General features: G+C 43.3%; 1 protein-coding gene across 1 annotated transcript in view; it reads left to right on the forward strand.

Annotated features, from left to right (window-relative positions):
• Positions 1-17,154, forward strand: part of LOC104126253 (phosphatidylinositol 3-kinase regulatory subunit gamma) — an 81,714-nt gene that overhangs the window by 48,186 nt on the left and 16,374 nt on the right. The gene's annotated exons all lie outside the window — the stretch shown is intronic.

The following is a 17,154-nucleotide window of genomic DNA, read 5'->3' on the forward strand; positions in this document are numbered from 1 at the left end:
CCCCCCCCCCACCTCCCCGCTTTTGTGTGGGGGTTTTGTTCTGCTTTCAGCCCGGTGTTTTAAAAATACCCCCGAAAATGGCGATTTTTAGAGAGAATTAAGGAAAGTGGCTTTTCTGTGGAAAGGTGTCTTTTTAAACAAAAAGAAGCACTCTCTCTATATTATATATATAACTACCTATCTTAGTTCCTGCAGGGCAGCTGCTGAGGTGGCTTGTGTGGTGGGTTTTTTTTTTAAATTAAGTTTAATTTTGCTGGTTTTAAGGGTTTTTTTCTAGAAGTGCTTTAGAGCGGGGTGGATTCTTCTCGACTTCCCTTCCCCCCCCGTTTTTTTTTTTTTTTTTTTTGTTTTTTTTTTTTTTTTTTTCCCCTCCATTAAAAGCCGAGAAAGCCAATCTCTTATTTATAAACCTGCCGGGGCTTGACCGTCGCGATGTACAACACGGTGTGGGATATGGACCGCGATGACACGGACTGGAGGGAAGTGATGATGCCCTATTCCACTGAGCTGATATTTTACATTGAAATGGACCCTCCAGGTAGGGAGCCGCTGCCTGCCCGCCCGCCCCTTCGCAGCGGGTCGGGGCCGCCTTTCATTCCTGCCTTCTCTCCCCTGCCCGTCCTCCCTTCCTCCTTGCAGACTTTTCCCGTTTGAAAAAGGAGGGGGAATCTGCAGAGGGGGAGGAAAGGAAAAAAATATATATATCTGTAGTTAAACTTTGATGCCTGCGTAAACTTTTCAGTGACTTGAACCTGCTGTCTCCTGGGCAGAAATATTTTAATACTGTTTTTTTTTTTTTGGGGGGGGGGGGGAAAAAATTAGGAGGAGGAGAGCTGCTCACAGCCCTTCTCCCGAGTCTCCTTTTTTTTAAGCCTTTATTGAAAACCGTATATTTTGGCTGTATTCACTTCTAGAGGAGCATTTTTATTAGCCTCTTCACCTGTGTGCCTTTATGTGCCTGTAACGCTTTGATGGTAGTGATTTACCTACCTCCATTCAGTTCCAGTTTAATCGCTTTTACAGTCTCTGAGACCCTTTTCTCGCCAGCTCTCTTCCAGCATTGACAGATGAGGTGTGTGTTATCGCTGGGTTTTGGTGCTGGGGGGATAATACTTGGGAACAGGCTGGAATACGTCCCTTGAGGCACTGTTACTTTGATAATACTTAATAACCTTGTTTAAAAGGGTTTGGTGCAACTTTTTTTTTTCCCCTATGGATTGCCAGTGCTGAAAATGAAGAAATGCCTTGTCCCTTTGCTTGCCTGAAGTTTTTAGATGGGACAGAAAGTTTCTTTTGTGTCTGAAGAGTGAGGGAAGGCTTACAAGGAGAAGAGGTTGAGTCTTTCTTTAGTAATGAATTAAAGTAAGCATAAATGGATACTGTTGAAACCGTATTTATACCCGAGTCTTAACGGGCTGAGGGCAGTCAGATAATTGAAGGGCCTTTATGTTCTCAGGTCTCTGATCTGTACAGCCAGAAGGTATAGTAAAATATGCATCAAAAATCTTAACCTGCGGAGAAATTGATAGCAAGTAAGTGCTTCTAAGTGGTATCTTCTGTGTGGCATGTACTGTTAGACCTCTGAAATTCGCTTTTCAATCTGTGCTTGGATCGTGGCTTGTATCTCCAAGTGTGGTTTAGTCTCTTTGTTTCAATGCAGTAAGCTCTTTTTTTCTCTCCTTAGGTATGTGGTACTTTTAATTAAAAGAGAAAGAGGTGATAATCCTGAGATTTTTGGATCTCAAGGACCTATACTCGCTTCCTCTGGTAACTCTGATGCTTTAAAAATTGGACAGGTCTCTCAGATGCACAATACTGGCCACTACTCATTAAATTCTTGCAGAGATGACACTACCTATTTTTAGATGTTACTCCCAAAAGCATAAAGTTCAGTTAAATCTGTTTGCTTCTGTGAATTTCAGGGGGTATGTTGTAAATGCTTTTGATTTTAACTGTTCATGAGGTTAGTATTTGCATTTGCTTGCATCGAGCGAACAAAAATCTGAATCCACTGTAGGTGACTTAAAACAATTGGTGTGTGGGGTTTTTTTATTAAAAAAAAAGAATAAAGCCCCTTGAATTGCTTAGTGCAAGGAGGCTGCTAAAAGGGGCTGGCCTAACTGAACTGGTCAGAAAACAACTTTCTAATATTTCTGCAGGAATTCAGCCATGCAACCTTACAAAGTTCATATTAAAAAGCAGCACTTCTGTCATTAATAGTGCTGATATTTCCATCGTTGAAGACCTGTTGTCAAGGATCAAGGCTCTGCATGGTCCAAACACCAGTTTGCAAAAGGACTTAATGTTAACGTGCTGATCCCTGAAGTGTTCAGTAACTTTCTTTCATATTTTTAAACTAGAAAATCCAGAGCTGGAAATGATGCATGGGATGATCCCCATGTGCATGTCCTGGTTTCATAGACCTATAACTTTTAAATTGCAGGGGGAGGGAGGATGAGTGTGGCAGAGGTGGTCTGCTTTTTCCTTGTCCAGAGGTGGGGTGGGAAAGTGTTTTCTGGTCTGGGATGATAGGTCATCCCTAAGGGGAGTGCGGAGGAATTTATTTGGAAGACTTCAACACTCGGCATGCCTTGGGATAAAGTCACTGCATTTGCACCCGGTAACAACCACAACTCCATTTGGCCCGCTTCCAACAAAAATTTGTGAAGGTTTTCAGTATAGCATTCCCCTGCGCAGTGGCTGGAGTTCCTGAGCAGCTGAATGGTGGCAATATGTTTTCTCAGCAGCGCACAAACTAACAATATGCAGCGAGTGTCCCCGCTGCCAAAGGAGGCAGCACGGTCTTTTGTTCACAGAACTTGCGTGAAGAGATCCCTGGTTGGTCTTTATACTGCAGGACTGGGTATCTACTGATGCTGGGAGCCAAGTGTCTCAAATCACGCATGACTGCTCCTGATTACATTTTAGTGCATCTAAACTTCAGGCAGAAGACAAAAGCAAGGTGAACATAATGTGCGGTGTCACCCGTAACCTCCAAGTCAAGGGTGGGATACTGTTTCTTGTTAAGGGCCAGTAGACCTTTAATTTATCTTGGCAGGCTGTCTTAATACCCACCTTAGCGTTGCCCAGTAATAATGCAGAAATAAAATCCTGTGACGGCAGGCAGCCTGCAGCGCAGCCATAGCTTCTGTCAGGCTTATCAGTGTGCTCGTGTTTTCTGTCTGGGGTTGTAGGTGTAAGTGGATGCTCAGAGCAGGTCCTGAAGCCTCTCTGCTAGAAGGCTTGCTCAGAAGTTCAAAAATAATAATACAGTTGACGCCTCTCTCACACAGGAACTTTTTCCAACTCCAGCAAAGGCAGGGTCAGGCAACAAGGGATTGCTAGCTTTCTGCTAGCTTTTAATCCATCCTAAACACAGGAATGGGACAGTTTTCCTAAACAGAGCAGTGGAACTAGGGGTTCAGTTCTGCCAGCCTTGCAAAGCATGACTTACAGCAATACAGCTGATACAGGAGCAACAGTGGGGACAACCAGCAGGGTGACTCTTGTCACCTAATTTTTTTGTTTGTGAATGGAGAAGGACTTGTAGGTGATGTGATGGTTGGAGACCATCTTGGGCATAGTGATCACAAAACCACAGAGTTTTCAATTCTTGGAGAAGTATGAAGGGGAGTCAGCAGAATGGCTACCTCAGACTTGCAGAGAGCAGACTTTGGCCTGTTTAGGAGCCTGGCTGACAGAGTCCCTTGGGACGCAGTCCTGAAGGGCAAAGGAGTCCAGGAAGGCTGGACCTTCTTCAAGAAGGAAATCTTAAAGGTGCAGGAGCAGGCTGTCCCTTTGTGCCAAAGGATGAACTGTCGGGGAAGATGACAGCCCCTGGCTCAGCAAAGAGCTTTGGCTGGAGAAGGGCCAAAGCCCAGCTAGAACTTAATCTGGCTACTGCCACAAAAGACAATAAAAAATGTTTCTATAAATATGTTGGCGACAAAAGGAGGGCTAAGGAGAATCTCCATCCTTTACTGGATGGGGGGCGGAAACACAGTGACAAAGGATGAGGAAAAGGCTGAGGTATTTAATGTCTTCTTTGCCTCAGTCTTTAATAGACCGGTTGTTCTCTGGGTACCCAGCCCCCTGAGCTAGACCATGGGGAGCAGAATGAAGCCCCCATAATCCAAGAGGAAATGGTTAGCAACCTGCTACACTGCTTAGACACACACGAGTCTATGGGGCCGGTTGGGATATACTCAAGGGTACTGAGGGAGCTTGCAGAAGTGCTCACCAAGCCAGTTCCCATCATATACTACAGTCGTGGCTAACTGGGGAGGTCCCACTTGACTGGAGTTTGGCAAATGTGACACCCATCTACAAGAAGGGCTGGAAGGAGGATCTGGGCAGCCACAGGTCTGTCAGTCTGACCTCAGCACCAGGAAAGGTCACAGAGCAGATCATTTTGAGTGCTATCATGAGGCATATTCAGGTCAAACAGAAGATCAGGCCCAGTCAGCATGCCTTTATGAAAAGCAGGTCCTGCTTGACTAACCTTATCTCCTTCTATGACAAAATGACCCGCTTAGTGGATGAGAGGAAGGCTGTGGATGTAGTGTGCCTGGACTTTAGTAAAGCTTTGACACCGTTTCCCATAGCATTCTCCTGGAGAAATGGGCTGCTCATGGCTTGGATGGACGTATGCTTCACTGGGTACAAAACTGTCAGGATGGCCGGGCCCAAAGGGCTGCGGTGAGTGGAGTTAAATCCAGCTGGCGGCCAGTCACAAGTAGGGTTCCCTGGGGCTCAGTGTTGGGGCCAGTTCTGTTTAACATCTGTAGCGATGACCTGGATGGGGATATCGAGTGCACCCTCAGTCAGTTTGCAGATAACACCAAGTTGGGTGGGAGTGCTGATCTGCTGGAGGGGAGGAGGGCTCTGCAGAGGGACCTGGACAGGCTGGATCCATGGCCAAGGCTACTTGTGTGAGGTTCAACAAGGCCAAGTGCTGGGTCCTGCACTTGGGTCACAACAACCCCATGCAATGCTACAGGCTTGGGGAAGAGTGGCTGGAAAGCTGCCTGGCGGAAAAGGACCAGGGGGTGTTGGGTCAACAGCCAGCTGAATACGAGCCAGCAGTGTGCCCAGGTGGCCAAGAGGGCCAACAGCATCCTGGCTTGTGTCAGGAATAGCGTGGCCAGCAGGAGCAGGGAAGTGGTCCTGCCCTGTACTCAGCAATGGGGAGTCCGCACCTCAAATGCTGTGTTCAGTTTTGGGCCCCTCACTCCAAGAAGGACATTGAGAGGGGAGGCCTTATCGCCCTCTACAACTGCCTGACAGGAGGGGGGAGCCAGGTGGGAGTCAGTCTCTTTCACAAGTTACAAGCAATAGGACAAGAGGAAATGGCCTCAAGTTGTACCGGGGAGGTTTAGACTGGATATTAGGAAAAATTTCAAAATTTCAAAAAAAAACCCGAAAGGGTTGTCAAGCATTGGAACGGGCTGCCAAGGGAAGAGGTTGAGTCCCCATCCCTGGGGGTATTTAAAAGACGGGCAGATGAGTCAGTCTCTTTCACAAGTTACAAGCAATAGGACAAGAGGAAATGGCCTCAAGTTGTACCGGGGAGGTTTAGACTGGATATTAGGAAAAATTTCAAAATTTCAAAAAAAAACCCGAAAGGGTTGTCAAGCATTGGAACGGGCTGCCAAGGGAAGAGGTTGAGTCCCCATCCCTGGGGGTATTTAAAAGACGGGCAGATGTGGTGCTCAGAGAGATGGTTTAGTGGTGGACTTGGCAGTGTTTGCTTAACAGTTGGACTCAATGATCTTAAAGGTCTTTTCCAACCTAACCGATTCTATGATTCTGTAATGCTTTTTCCTTCTGCTTGCATGGCTTTTGGCATAATAAAATGTATCACTGGCGTAAGGTAGGATCTATATTTGGCATCTATACTAGGTGCAACTAAATAACCTTCAGTGTCTAAAGACAAAACTGGAACCATCCCTTGCATACAGCTAACATAGTAGCTTCTGAACTTTCTAATCAGGATTCATTTAGGGTATTACGGCCATAGCAGCATCATATGCCGGTTCTGGCATTAGGAAACTGGCTGTCAGGGCTTCACTCACATGTGGGTCTTGCTGTCTGAAAAGACAAGGAAATAGGCTACTGGATTGAATTTAGCTTTTATTTAACAACATCTGTTCAGACCTGCAAAAGGCGTTACTGCTGTAAGTTAAGTTTTTGAATGGAGAATATTGAATTGGCTCCAAAAGTTGCCAGAGTACGTAAAGGATAACGACCTATATATTACCTCGCTTCTCATAAGTAGGACTAAGTAATGTCTTTCCCTCTGTAGATCTGGGATATATTATCAGTTGTGTTGATGATAAAATGTGTAATCACTGAATACATTTTGTCACAGTTGGATGAAAATCAGTAAGAGTGTTCCGCTGGGATTTCAGACACAGATGTCAGCAAAGATATTTGGCTCAACTACAAATTAGAGGTTAGTCTCATTTGTGTGGGTTATGAAGAAAACCACAAGTTTAAAGTAGGCTTACTAATGCCGAATGGGCTCTGTCTATTTATGAGCAGTTAATGGAACAAGCAGTTGTCCTAAAGCTATATGAAAGCTGTCTTCTGAAGCCTGTTAGGCCCAAATATGACCGACCACATTTATAACTTGGGCCAACCCTCTCTTTCAAGAATATTACTCTTCCTTGCCTCATGTGCTGAGACCAGCTGTAACAATGCTGCTGTTAAAAAAAAAAATCTTTTAGTTACGAAAAGGGTAGCAATAATCTATAGGCTGTTCAGTTTAGTCTACTTTGCAAAAGTGGCACTGCCATTGTATGAATGAGACAAGTATTCAAGGGAAAAAGTGTATTTATTTCACTATAGTTTCTATTTTCTTCTCATATAATTTGACAACCCTTGTTTTAGGGGAGTGATACTATAATTGTAATTTGGAAAACATAGGGTTCTGATCTCCAGGGCAGTGTTTATTTGGATACCAGTCCTGCTGTATCATTATCAATGTTATAGTGGAAACTGAATGCGGCTTCTCAAATGGGGTTTGTGGTATGCAGTAGCCAGATGTAGGTGAACACTGCGTGGCTATGCCTGACTAGTTTTCCAGTGGGAGAACAGATGCAAATTTTAATAGCATTGTCACTATTGTCCTTCAGCTTATCTGAGCTGATTCCAGAAGCTTATCAAAGTTCTGCTCTTTAAAAAAAAAAAAGTAGTTCTACTAGTGCATGTAATCAAGACAGCAGCACTGTAGCAGCAACTGACTTTGTTGCAAATTTAAGTCTTGCTGAAAGTCACATTTCTAAGAAAGCAGATGTTGGGGGTTGAGAGTTTCCTTATTACAGAAGGAAGTTTGTGCAGACTGTTTTGGGGTAAAGCAGGAAATAAATAAGGCTCAGTCACTTGTGTTCTGCATATCCTGGAAAATGGTTTGCGTTGGAGTCTGGGCCCCTATGAGGACAGTGTTGTTACACCTAGATATCTCTATTAGCCTTTTCATTTAATGACTACTGTAACCATTTTTTATTTCTGATTGCTTTTTCAAGCTTGTTTTTGCATTCCTTGCATTTGGTTTTCATTTTGATGGCTCTAACTGTTAAAGAATATCACTCATCAGCTTTCAATTAAATACATGAACACAAAAAATAGCATCATTAATATAAAGTGAAATGATGTTTTGCTTGAGATGAGAGAGCCTGCTTTAAAAGGCTGACATTTTTGTTTATCAGTAGGCTTTCAGATGATGTAGAAATAGTTGGGGAGGGAAAGCTTCCTGAAGGGAGTTGTTCAGCTCTGTGTAGGTTTATGCAAACTAAAACATGGGAGAACGTTCTGAGAAGAAACTAAGCTCTTCACCGCACGTTTGAAGGCAAAACCTGTGACAAATGTTAATTCTGCAATTGCTTTTCTGAACAGTTTTGTGTATTGCATGTTGCCTATACCTGACAGAAGTTAATCACTGTGTTGCTTCCTTCTACCTCACCTGTCTAAAGGGAGAAGACTCTTGGAGTTTCCTTTGGGAGATACTGTTTTCCCAAGCAGCAGAGTTGACTTCTGTCTTTGCTATTGCCTGTGTGATATCTTATTCCAGAATGAAGCTATTCGGTCTTATCTTTGCTCTACAGCTTGGGAAAACAGAGAGGCATAGCTGGTCATACACATCTGCGCCCAGTACTAAAAGCAGTTGGGTGCCTTACATCATCTCATGTTGGTTGTTTAGTGAGTCACTTTTTGGGCAGAGAACTAGAGAACACTGGAAACAGCAGCACAAAGAATACTTTTATCAGCATTCCCTGTATGTTTTAAAGCTTAGGCTTTATTATTGTCAAAAAGACTGTTAACTGTGTTGAAACAGATTGCTGTAAAACTTTGGCCCCATTAAAGCAATAGGTGTGTTCTAGCTGGATTTTTGGAAACTCATTTTTGTAAAGTAGGTTGCTGAGTAATGCTTAAAGAACAGTCTCTGCTCGTGTACTAAATGCCCCTATGGAAATGAGTCAGATTTTCTTTTTTCCTTCTGCTTTTTATCTCATTTCTTCTGACAGGTTAAAATCTGCACAATAGCTAAATAAGCAAGAATTTGCTTCTCCACGTAGTTAAAACTACAGCATATGATCTGGTGCTGGGTCCCCAAACAATGTGAGTGGATGTTACCTTTTTAGAAGAGATTTTCATTGTCCTTCATCTTTGCTGTGTCCTTCATTCAATAGACAAGGATTTTGCAATGTTTCAGTGAATATATTCCAGTACCTTAAGTTCTTCTAGTTCTTCTGAAGAAAAGTGGCTTTATGCAGGGAGTTAAAGAATCCATACAGTTCAAAAGAAGCAAAGTGCAAGTGGCGCCTGTTGTAACCCTTTCCAAAAAGGACCCCAGCTGTCCTGCTGGACACCGACCAGCTGCCTGGTGAATCCTAATGCCAAAGCACAATGCGTTCTGAGGCTTTCCTGCAGCTGAACAGGATCCAGGTTCTTCTCTGGCTTTGAGTCCGGCGGCACACTTGAGATGGCTACCTTCCATCCAGTGCTCTTTGAAAAATGAGCTTCAACCTGTGACTGCTTCCAACATTCACCCAGACTCTCAACCAGTTCTTGTGAACTGGAAAAAATGTTATTTTAATGGTAGTTCTTAGGAATGTTACTTCTAAAACCAGATATTCCTGAAGCTGACACATGGTTATTTAGGAAAGTCTTGAAAAAATCATGTTTCTCAGCACAAAAATTTGTGGGTTTGGACAAATCAACAAAACATCAATCTGTATCCCCTTCATCTAGTTTGTTCTTTTACTACAGAATAACTTGAGTTTTGGTTTGGTGTCACTTTGGGACCCTTGTACTTCAGGTGAGTTTTCTCCTTCCAAACATAAACCTACCATTTCCTTCTTTTAGCTACTACTTACTCTGTTGCTTTCCTTCTCTTCCCTATGAAAGAAAAAAAAAAAAATCTAGGGGAGCCATTTTGGGGGGGGGGTTACCTTCTGCAGCCTTATCCTAAATTTCAGCGTCTGGAGTCCCTAAAATCTTGATGCTGCACATGATAATTTTTGCTTTTGGAGGAATTCTTTCCTTCCTTGCATCCTTCCCCTCAAAAAACCCAAAGAAAAACCCCTGAAAACAGCTAGAGAAAAATTGCTGTACTGAGGGAACACAGCCCACTGTTCAGGTATGTTTTTCTTTGAGTGTGGACAGTAGGGCTTGCACTCCAACACCTCCCCTGGAAAAATGTTTTAGAAGCGAGATGGATGCAATATTGTGTATGTAAGTTCTGTTTGTTACAACCAGAATTTGTACATTGCAATTAAATTGCCCAGGCTGTCAGTACTCATGCTGCACTGCCCTGGGTAGTTATCTTGGGGACATTGTAGGAATCTAGACTGTTGGCCCTCCCAGGAACTGCTCCCAAGCGTCAGATTAGAAGTCTTTGGTGTTTGTAGGGTCTTTACTCTGATTCTTCTCCATCTCATCTGTCTCCAAAAGTAGTCTCTTGAAGGATACAAGGAAGCTTGAGTCAATGAGATGAATGTTTAAGATCCTTTCCATTTTGAAGGGCACAGTAGTCTCACTGATAAGTTTTGTGACAGTGAAAGAAGTCAAACTGCTGCTGTGAAGTAGATTTCTTTAAAATATTTTGAAGATCACAGTACTTGAGTGAGGAGATGAATCCATTTCTTTTGTTACACCCGGAGATCTCAGTGGCTGTGCAGTCTGAGCCTGGCTAGACCACTCCCTGCCTGCTCTGAATCTCAGGTTCTGCTGAGGGCACTGCATGGGCTGGGACTTCTGCCTCACTGGAACTTTCTTCAAGATCCAGATTCTTAGAGAAGATGATGCGTGACACAACGTGCAACTGTTGAATACTTTTCTACCTTCAAATTTCTTCTGGAGTGTTGATTTGAAATGCACCTTTTAATCTTGATTTAGATGGCTCTCTGTTAGCAATTTAGGTGGTGTTGAAATATTTCAGCTTTGGTAACTAGAAAATAGTCTGACGTAGCGCAAGGACAGGTACTGTATGAAGAACAATTTTACATACTGCTCTGAAAGATGTGAGCTAGTGGTAAGCTGAAATAAAATGCTGCTTAGAGCAGCAAGAGTCACGTGGATTTACAGCTGTATTATTATTATTTTTAAGTAGGCTCTTGTGCAGCAAACTTCTCAGTAGCACCGATTATTTCTGTGAATTGGCTCTCTTATGAGGTTTGTACCTGACACCTGGATGAATGGTTATTCTTTGAAATATCTGGGGAAAACAGCCCTGGGCTGTTTTTATTTAAAATGGCTTTTTCTTTTGGCTTTGGTAGGTCTCCTAGCCACAGTGCGTCACTGCTCGGGCCTGACTTCATTCTCCATCTTCCACAATGAAAAGCTAGTTCTTCATTCTCGATCACTGTAGCTCTGTGCTTATGCCAAATTTTGTGGTTTCCTTACTCTTACCCAAAAATCTATCTCCATGTATTGATCAAAGAGTATTTTTTAATAGCTGTTCGAAGGCTCTACTGTGGAGGGGTAGAAAACGTGCCATGGTATTTCTTCTGTGAAGGCAGATGAGGAACTGCTTTAGCTAATAAGCAAAAAGGAGAATCTACTTGCTCCTCGAATTTCATATTTATTTTTATAATATGGTCTTCTAGACCTGACATTGGATACTATAAAGTACAATCATTCTATCCAAAGAGTTGGTAAAAGCCTGGGCCTGCTGGCTAGGAGATAAAGCTATTCCTTACTAAGTGAGCTGAGCATGTGATGCTGGGTAGTGACAATCTTTGAGTGATAAAACATGGCAAAAGTTCTAAAACATATCCAGCTTATTAATAGTGTGCTAATTATGCTTGGTAGGTAAAAGAGGGCTTATCTTTTTTATCCTCCTCATGTTAACTTTGGGACACTCATCTCAACCCTCTTGATTGTGGAACCTCTGACACTGCTGTAGCTTTGCAGCTCTTACACTATGGTCTGGGTTGAAAGGAAAACTGTGTTCCATTGAGCAGTGAAAATAATTGGGAAGTTGAGATTTTTTGGCTTTACAACTTCATGCAAAGGCTGGAATGAAGAGGAGATGCTTTGTTACTTTATAATACAGAAGTCAAAGATCACAGTGTCATTTATCTGACAGCGAGAATCTTCATTTCTTCTGTCCCTGCCTGTGAAGTAACAAGTCTTGCAAAATAGTGAGAGGTTCTTGTGAAATGCCCAAAAGAATTCTGAATTTGAGCCAGCCTCTTCACACACTGTTGTTGTCCACCATTCTGCAGGTGTCCCGTAGCAGACCATCTTTTAACCTGTGCAGTAGCTGTGGATGCTCATGAAGAACAGTGCAGCAGAAGTCTGGCAGGCTGTAGGAGGTGAAACAGTGGTTGGGAGGTGCGGGAGAGGGCTGGATAGCTGGGGAGTTTTCAAACAAAACAGATCTTTATCAAAAAAAGCCAATTAATCAAAACTGAAATATTTCTTAAAGGTGTTGGTTTTTATGAAAGTTCATAGAAACACAAGCAAAGCTATAATGGGAGTGTTTTCATTGGAAGCCTGCCTGGCTTTCTGCCAACTTGTCTGCTGTTCTCTGTAATGAGATATTGAAAGACTTCAATTCTTTGAATATGTCTTACTCTTTGGCATCTCGCCTGTTTTGGGGGAGGAGAGCGAAAATGCGAGCATGCCTGAGGTTCTGTGGCCAGCAATAATGCGATCGAATAGCTTCCTTCTCTGTCCCTTGAGGAGTTCTTGGTGCGCGTTAGCTGCCCTTTGAGGAAGGGCAGCTTCGAAGGGCATTGGTGCTCCGTACTTTGTGAAAGGGGTCTTGGCAAGAGAACTGACAAGCTGAGATGTGGAGCTGCCAGGATAACTTACCTGGCAGTAGTGGGGAGTGAGCCGCTGTCAGCAGGTGCGCACGCCCCTCCGCTTTGTCAGCTGGAAAATCTCTGCAAAAGCATGATGCCTTACTGCTCTGGTTTGCACACATAGTGCACAACTCCATGGAAGTGGTGTGCAAAAAGCACCTTTGTTCAGCATATGCTTTTTCCTTGGGTGTCTTGAGGGGATCTTGTGCAGCAGGGACAAGTACAGGGCTGTTGAGGGAGGGAAAGATTTTCTGGCTTTGCCTTAAAAGTGTTGGAGAAACTGAGAAAATGAGTAAGACTACAGAGAGCAGTTAAAGATTGGGGAGGGGTTTGATTTTTAAAAAAAGCTAGCCTACATTTTCTTTGCAAGTCTTCATCTATATACCTCCAAAGGGAAAGCACTTCTGTCCTTATGGACTATGTCATTAAAATGTTAGCTGGCCTAACTGTGGATTGCTTGCATGTTTCTGTAGTAATGACACTTCCTAGAGCTTTATATTACAGTTTGTAGGGTGTCTACTGTACACTGGCCTTTTGAAGCTGGGTAGCTATCTCGGAAATCCTCTGATCTGTTTTCTGCTTGTCACAATGTGGAGGGAGAGTAGATTGAGGGCATCAGAAAGAAGGATGGTAAACAAGCTCATGGAAGTGCTGAGTGACTTCAAATTGACTTTATGAGAGTACTTGGTAGATGTGATTATTTGTAACCATAAGACAGAGTTAATACTGCATTTAAACCTGCTATGCTTTTAAGTATTTGGCCTGCAGCTCTTGGAAAATACTGGAAGAAATAAGTTATGGAGCCATTCTTAGACTAAGTGGCATCTGCCTTAAAACTGCAAATTAAATTAACTGGCAGGTTTATCTTGTACGCAAATACTGCAGCCAGAGAAACGGGCTGCTTGACTGGGTGCTGTGTGGGATGTAGCACTTGGAGACCCAAAGCATTCTTCTTTTTTCACTCCTCCCTGAATTAGTGCCATTCAAAACCATCACACATAGCGCTCGGTGGCTCTTAGATCATGTAGACTTGTGAAGTTCCTGATTCAAAACCTGACGGGGCAAAGTGCATATCTCTTGAAAGTCGCACTGTACTTTGCTGAAGTTAAATTTGGGATTAATATAGCCTCCTATTTTTTACAAGAGACTTTAATTAAAAAAAAAAAAAACTGTGCTAAACTTCAGACACTTGCCAGCTTTCTTGGTTGTCTTTGTGTTGGAGGTGGTTTGGATTTCAGGGAATCATGTCAGTTAAACCTTGAGTAGCCTTTCTAAAAGCAACTCTACTTGGTCAAGAAAGCATCAGAAAAATTACCTTGGCAAAGCCTAATCAATAGGCTTTTCTCTCTAAGGACCTGTGTGCAGCTCTGCAGAGCAGCTCAGCTGAAGCTACCTGCTGGAGCCGGCACGGCAGGCTTTTGGGGCCCTGCCGCCACCCCGCCCCCGCCAGGCATGGGCGGCCGCCGCCTCCGCTCCATCACCAGCTCATTTTTATTTCCCGCCTTCTCAGGGACACTCATCTGGGATTGGGATTTAGCTCAAGCTAGGCTGCTTGGGGAAGCTAGAAAGAGGGGACTAGAGTTGCTGAAGAAAGAAAAACTAGAGGTGCCTGCTGGTGTGTGAGGGAGAGCTGGTCTGCTGTCATTGCTGCATGCCAGGTGGCCACTGAGGGCTGAACCTGATCTTGGGAGTGGAAGGATCCAGCTGAGCTGTTAACTTTTGGGTTTTGGAAAGATCTGTGCCTTAAAGCCATCTTAGAGACATGGTAGGGGAAGGATGCTTGTGTATCTGGTGCTAACAGCAAGTTCTTTATTAGAACAGATAGATCCCCTGTGCTGTTAATCACTTGTGATCAATGTTCTTTCTCTCCCCGGAAGAAGGAGGCAAGAAACCATCAGGATCATCCACTCTAATCAGAGCTTGTTTTGAGATAAAGCAAGATTGTGCCTGTGGCTAGATCAGAACTGGACCCAGTGACATGGAAAGAAACACGGCTGCTCTTGAAAGCATTTCTGTTGACTTCAGGCCAGCCTTATTTTACTTTACTGTAGAGTTTTAGCTCTCTAATGTTCATCAAGTAAGATGTATAAAACTGGATTTATTTTTTTTTAATTTAAATCAAAATCTGTAGACTCTTTGAGGCTCTCTGTAGCTTCTTATAGAAACATCACAGGATTTCTCCTAGCAGGGTGGTTAGCACTTTCTAGGTGAAAACTGTTTTGGGATGTCTCTTCTAGCAGCCCATTGAGCCAGGGCTATGAGAGCAGCAGTAGGGTGGATGCTGCTCTGTTACAGTAGACTTGCCACGCTGTTACAAAATGCTCCCTTTCTGTCATCGCAGGTTCTGGGCTGTGAGGTTTAAACTACCTTCGTGCTCAGTTCCCCATTTGTGCAGACTACAGGCATATCAGGCTGAGAGGGTAGCCAAGAAACACTGCAATGGATGGGCATATTAGTCTGCTGGGTGAAGCAATAGCAAGAGCCTGGTTCTGTATCCAAGATGGGAAAATCTATTATGACTCAAAGAGCTCAAAGTATTGAAAGTAAAGAGTTAGATCCGTAGCTCTCTGGAAACAGGATCCACCCTTGCAAATACTTTTGTATTTTTAAAATGTGCAAGCTATTAAAAAGCACTTTTCAAAAGTCTATTGTGAAAAGGACTGGCTTCCATGACTCAGGTTTTGCAGGAACTGGTCCAAGCCTTATCCTTCTCCCTGGAAGAATTTCCTTCCCATTTTCTCATGCAGAATGAAGTTCTGCAGACAGCCCCCTGACAATGAGAACTAATACCTATGTATTAAGGGAAAAGAAGGGAAAACCCCCACCTGTACTAAGGACGCTTGGTGTCATGTCTCTGTGTCCATATGCCAAACTCCTGTTCCTTGCCTTTCTGGTCTTTGTTAGTTTGCTTTTCTGTGCCCAGTGCTTTGGAGTCAGCCCTAACAAAGCTGTTAAATAATTCCATGGTATATAAAGGAGCAAGACTTAATCTTACAAGGAGGGCTAGAGAAGTATTCAAGTACTCTAGAGAATACTTGAAAGCCTTTTCTGGAAAGCCCCTATTACGAGTGTAAAACAGGCTTTTACACTGAAAAATACCTTGAAGGTTTTGGTATGTCCAAGCCTTAACTTGCAAGTCCCAGTGAAATAATTGCTGGTGCTGGTATAGTTTTCTAAGAATTCTCCATGCTGTTGTGTTTTTTCCCATGAATCTTCGTGTGCTTGTTGGTGACTCAGAATTTACAAAATATTCTGGAGTAGATCAGAACAATTACAGGTTTTCTGAACTTGGATTTACTGCCATGAGCAGACACTGATGAGACTCAGAACCGCCGCGTCTGTCCTATCGCTTACTTAGAGTGCGTAGGGTACCACAGCCCAGATGTGAGGTGGGAAGGAGGGAGGACCTGAAGACACTTCCTAATGCAGGAACTTTGAATGGGGGAGATGAAACAGCATAGGGCACAATAAATACAGTAGAATCTACAAGCTTAGCCTGGATATTTACTCTGAATATTTCCTGGATATTTCCTCTAACCCCACAAAGCAGGATGGGGCTGGGAGCTTCAAGCAAAGTAGGTATTGGAACCGTGTCTTACTCTCAGCGGTGCTTTGTACAAATACTTAGGTGCTATACAAACAACTGTAATAGTTAAGCTAGGAGTAACCGAAGCCTCCTAACCAGGAAGCTACTTCACTGAATCCAAAGGTTTTCACCTTCCTTTTATAACAAGACCTATTATTGCCTCACTAGATATGTGCACACCTGAAAGTTCCCAGCTCACCCCATAAAAAGAACCTGTATGCTATGGTTTAATGCTCAGTCCTGCAGAATGAATGCTGCTATCTGAATCAGGTGTTTGGTCAGCAACCCCAGGGTGCAAATGTCTGGGTCAAGGTTCAGATTTAGTTTAGATTGGCTCGATTAAAGTATCTACTGGTTTGTCTGAGAACAGTGAAGTTACTGTGTCGGATATTCAACATGAAATGGTATTTGGAACTGCAGTTGGAACACTGTTTTCTCTTCTTTGATGTGGGAGGTGTGGCTCGGAGGTGAGCAGATGGATGGTGCCAAGTAGCACACCTCTCGGTGTTAAGCCATTCCACACTGGAGCTAGAGATCAAAATCTTCTTTCTGCTCCCTTTATTTGTATTTCTGCTTGTACACCGGGATTGTGTGTGTCTGAAAGATGGCTGTTGTCAGTGTGTGTCAGGTCTGCTCGCTGATGCTTGTGTAATCTGATGGCTAGGGCATAGGGCTGGGAGCACAGATGTTCAGGGTCAGACTTAAAAATGTGCTAGTAGCAAATCAATGTGTGTAGCTGCTTTCTTACTATGAATTCAAATGTTACCTGCCCCTGTAAAATACTCTGTCTTGTGAAATGTCTGAAAAATGCTCAGTTTCAGTGTTAGTGTTCTTGATGAAGTGTTCAGCCCTGCAGAGCAGGGGAGAGCACTCAAGACATCTTGAAGAAAATAGTATAATCCTTCCCTGCTGACAGACAAGTCTCTACCAATACATGAGCATGGCAGTGGCTGCTGAATTACTCCTGATACAGGGCTTACATTCAAGACCATGATAAAGTTGTCTGAGCAAAAACTGACCAAATAGAAAGAGCTTCAGTGCATTGTATGCCCTTACATTGTGTAACCTATTTTGAGAACAGAAGTAAAAGCCTATTTGCCTTGAATTCAGAATAGGGGAATTCTGGGCAGGTGTGCAATAGGCCTACAGATGTGCAGTTCTTCCTGTCCTTCCTACGGTAAACACTTCACCTAATGTAAAGTGGTGTAGGCACTCTAATAATGACCTATGTCCCCTTTCCCCTTCCTTCATTCCCTT

Source organism: Egretta garzetta, unplaced genomic scaffold (assembly GCF_000687185.1).
Source record: "Egretta garzetta isolate BGI_Z169 unplaced genomic scaffold, ASM68718v1 scaffold145, whole genome shotgun sequence".
Classification (NCBI taxonomy): domain Eukaryota; kingdom Metazoa; phylum Chordata; class Aves; order Pelecaniformes; family Ardeidae; genus Egretta; species Egretta garzetta.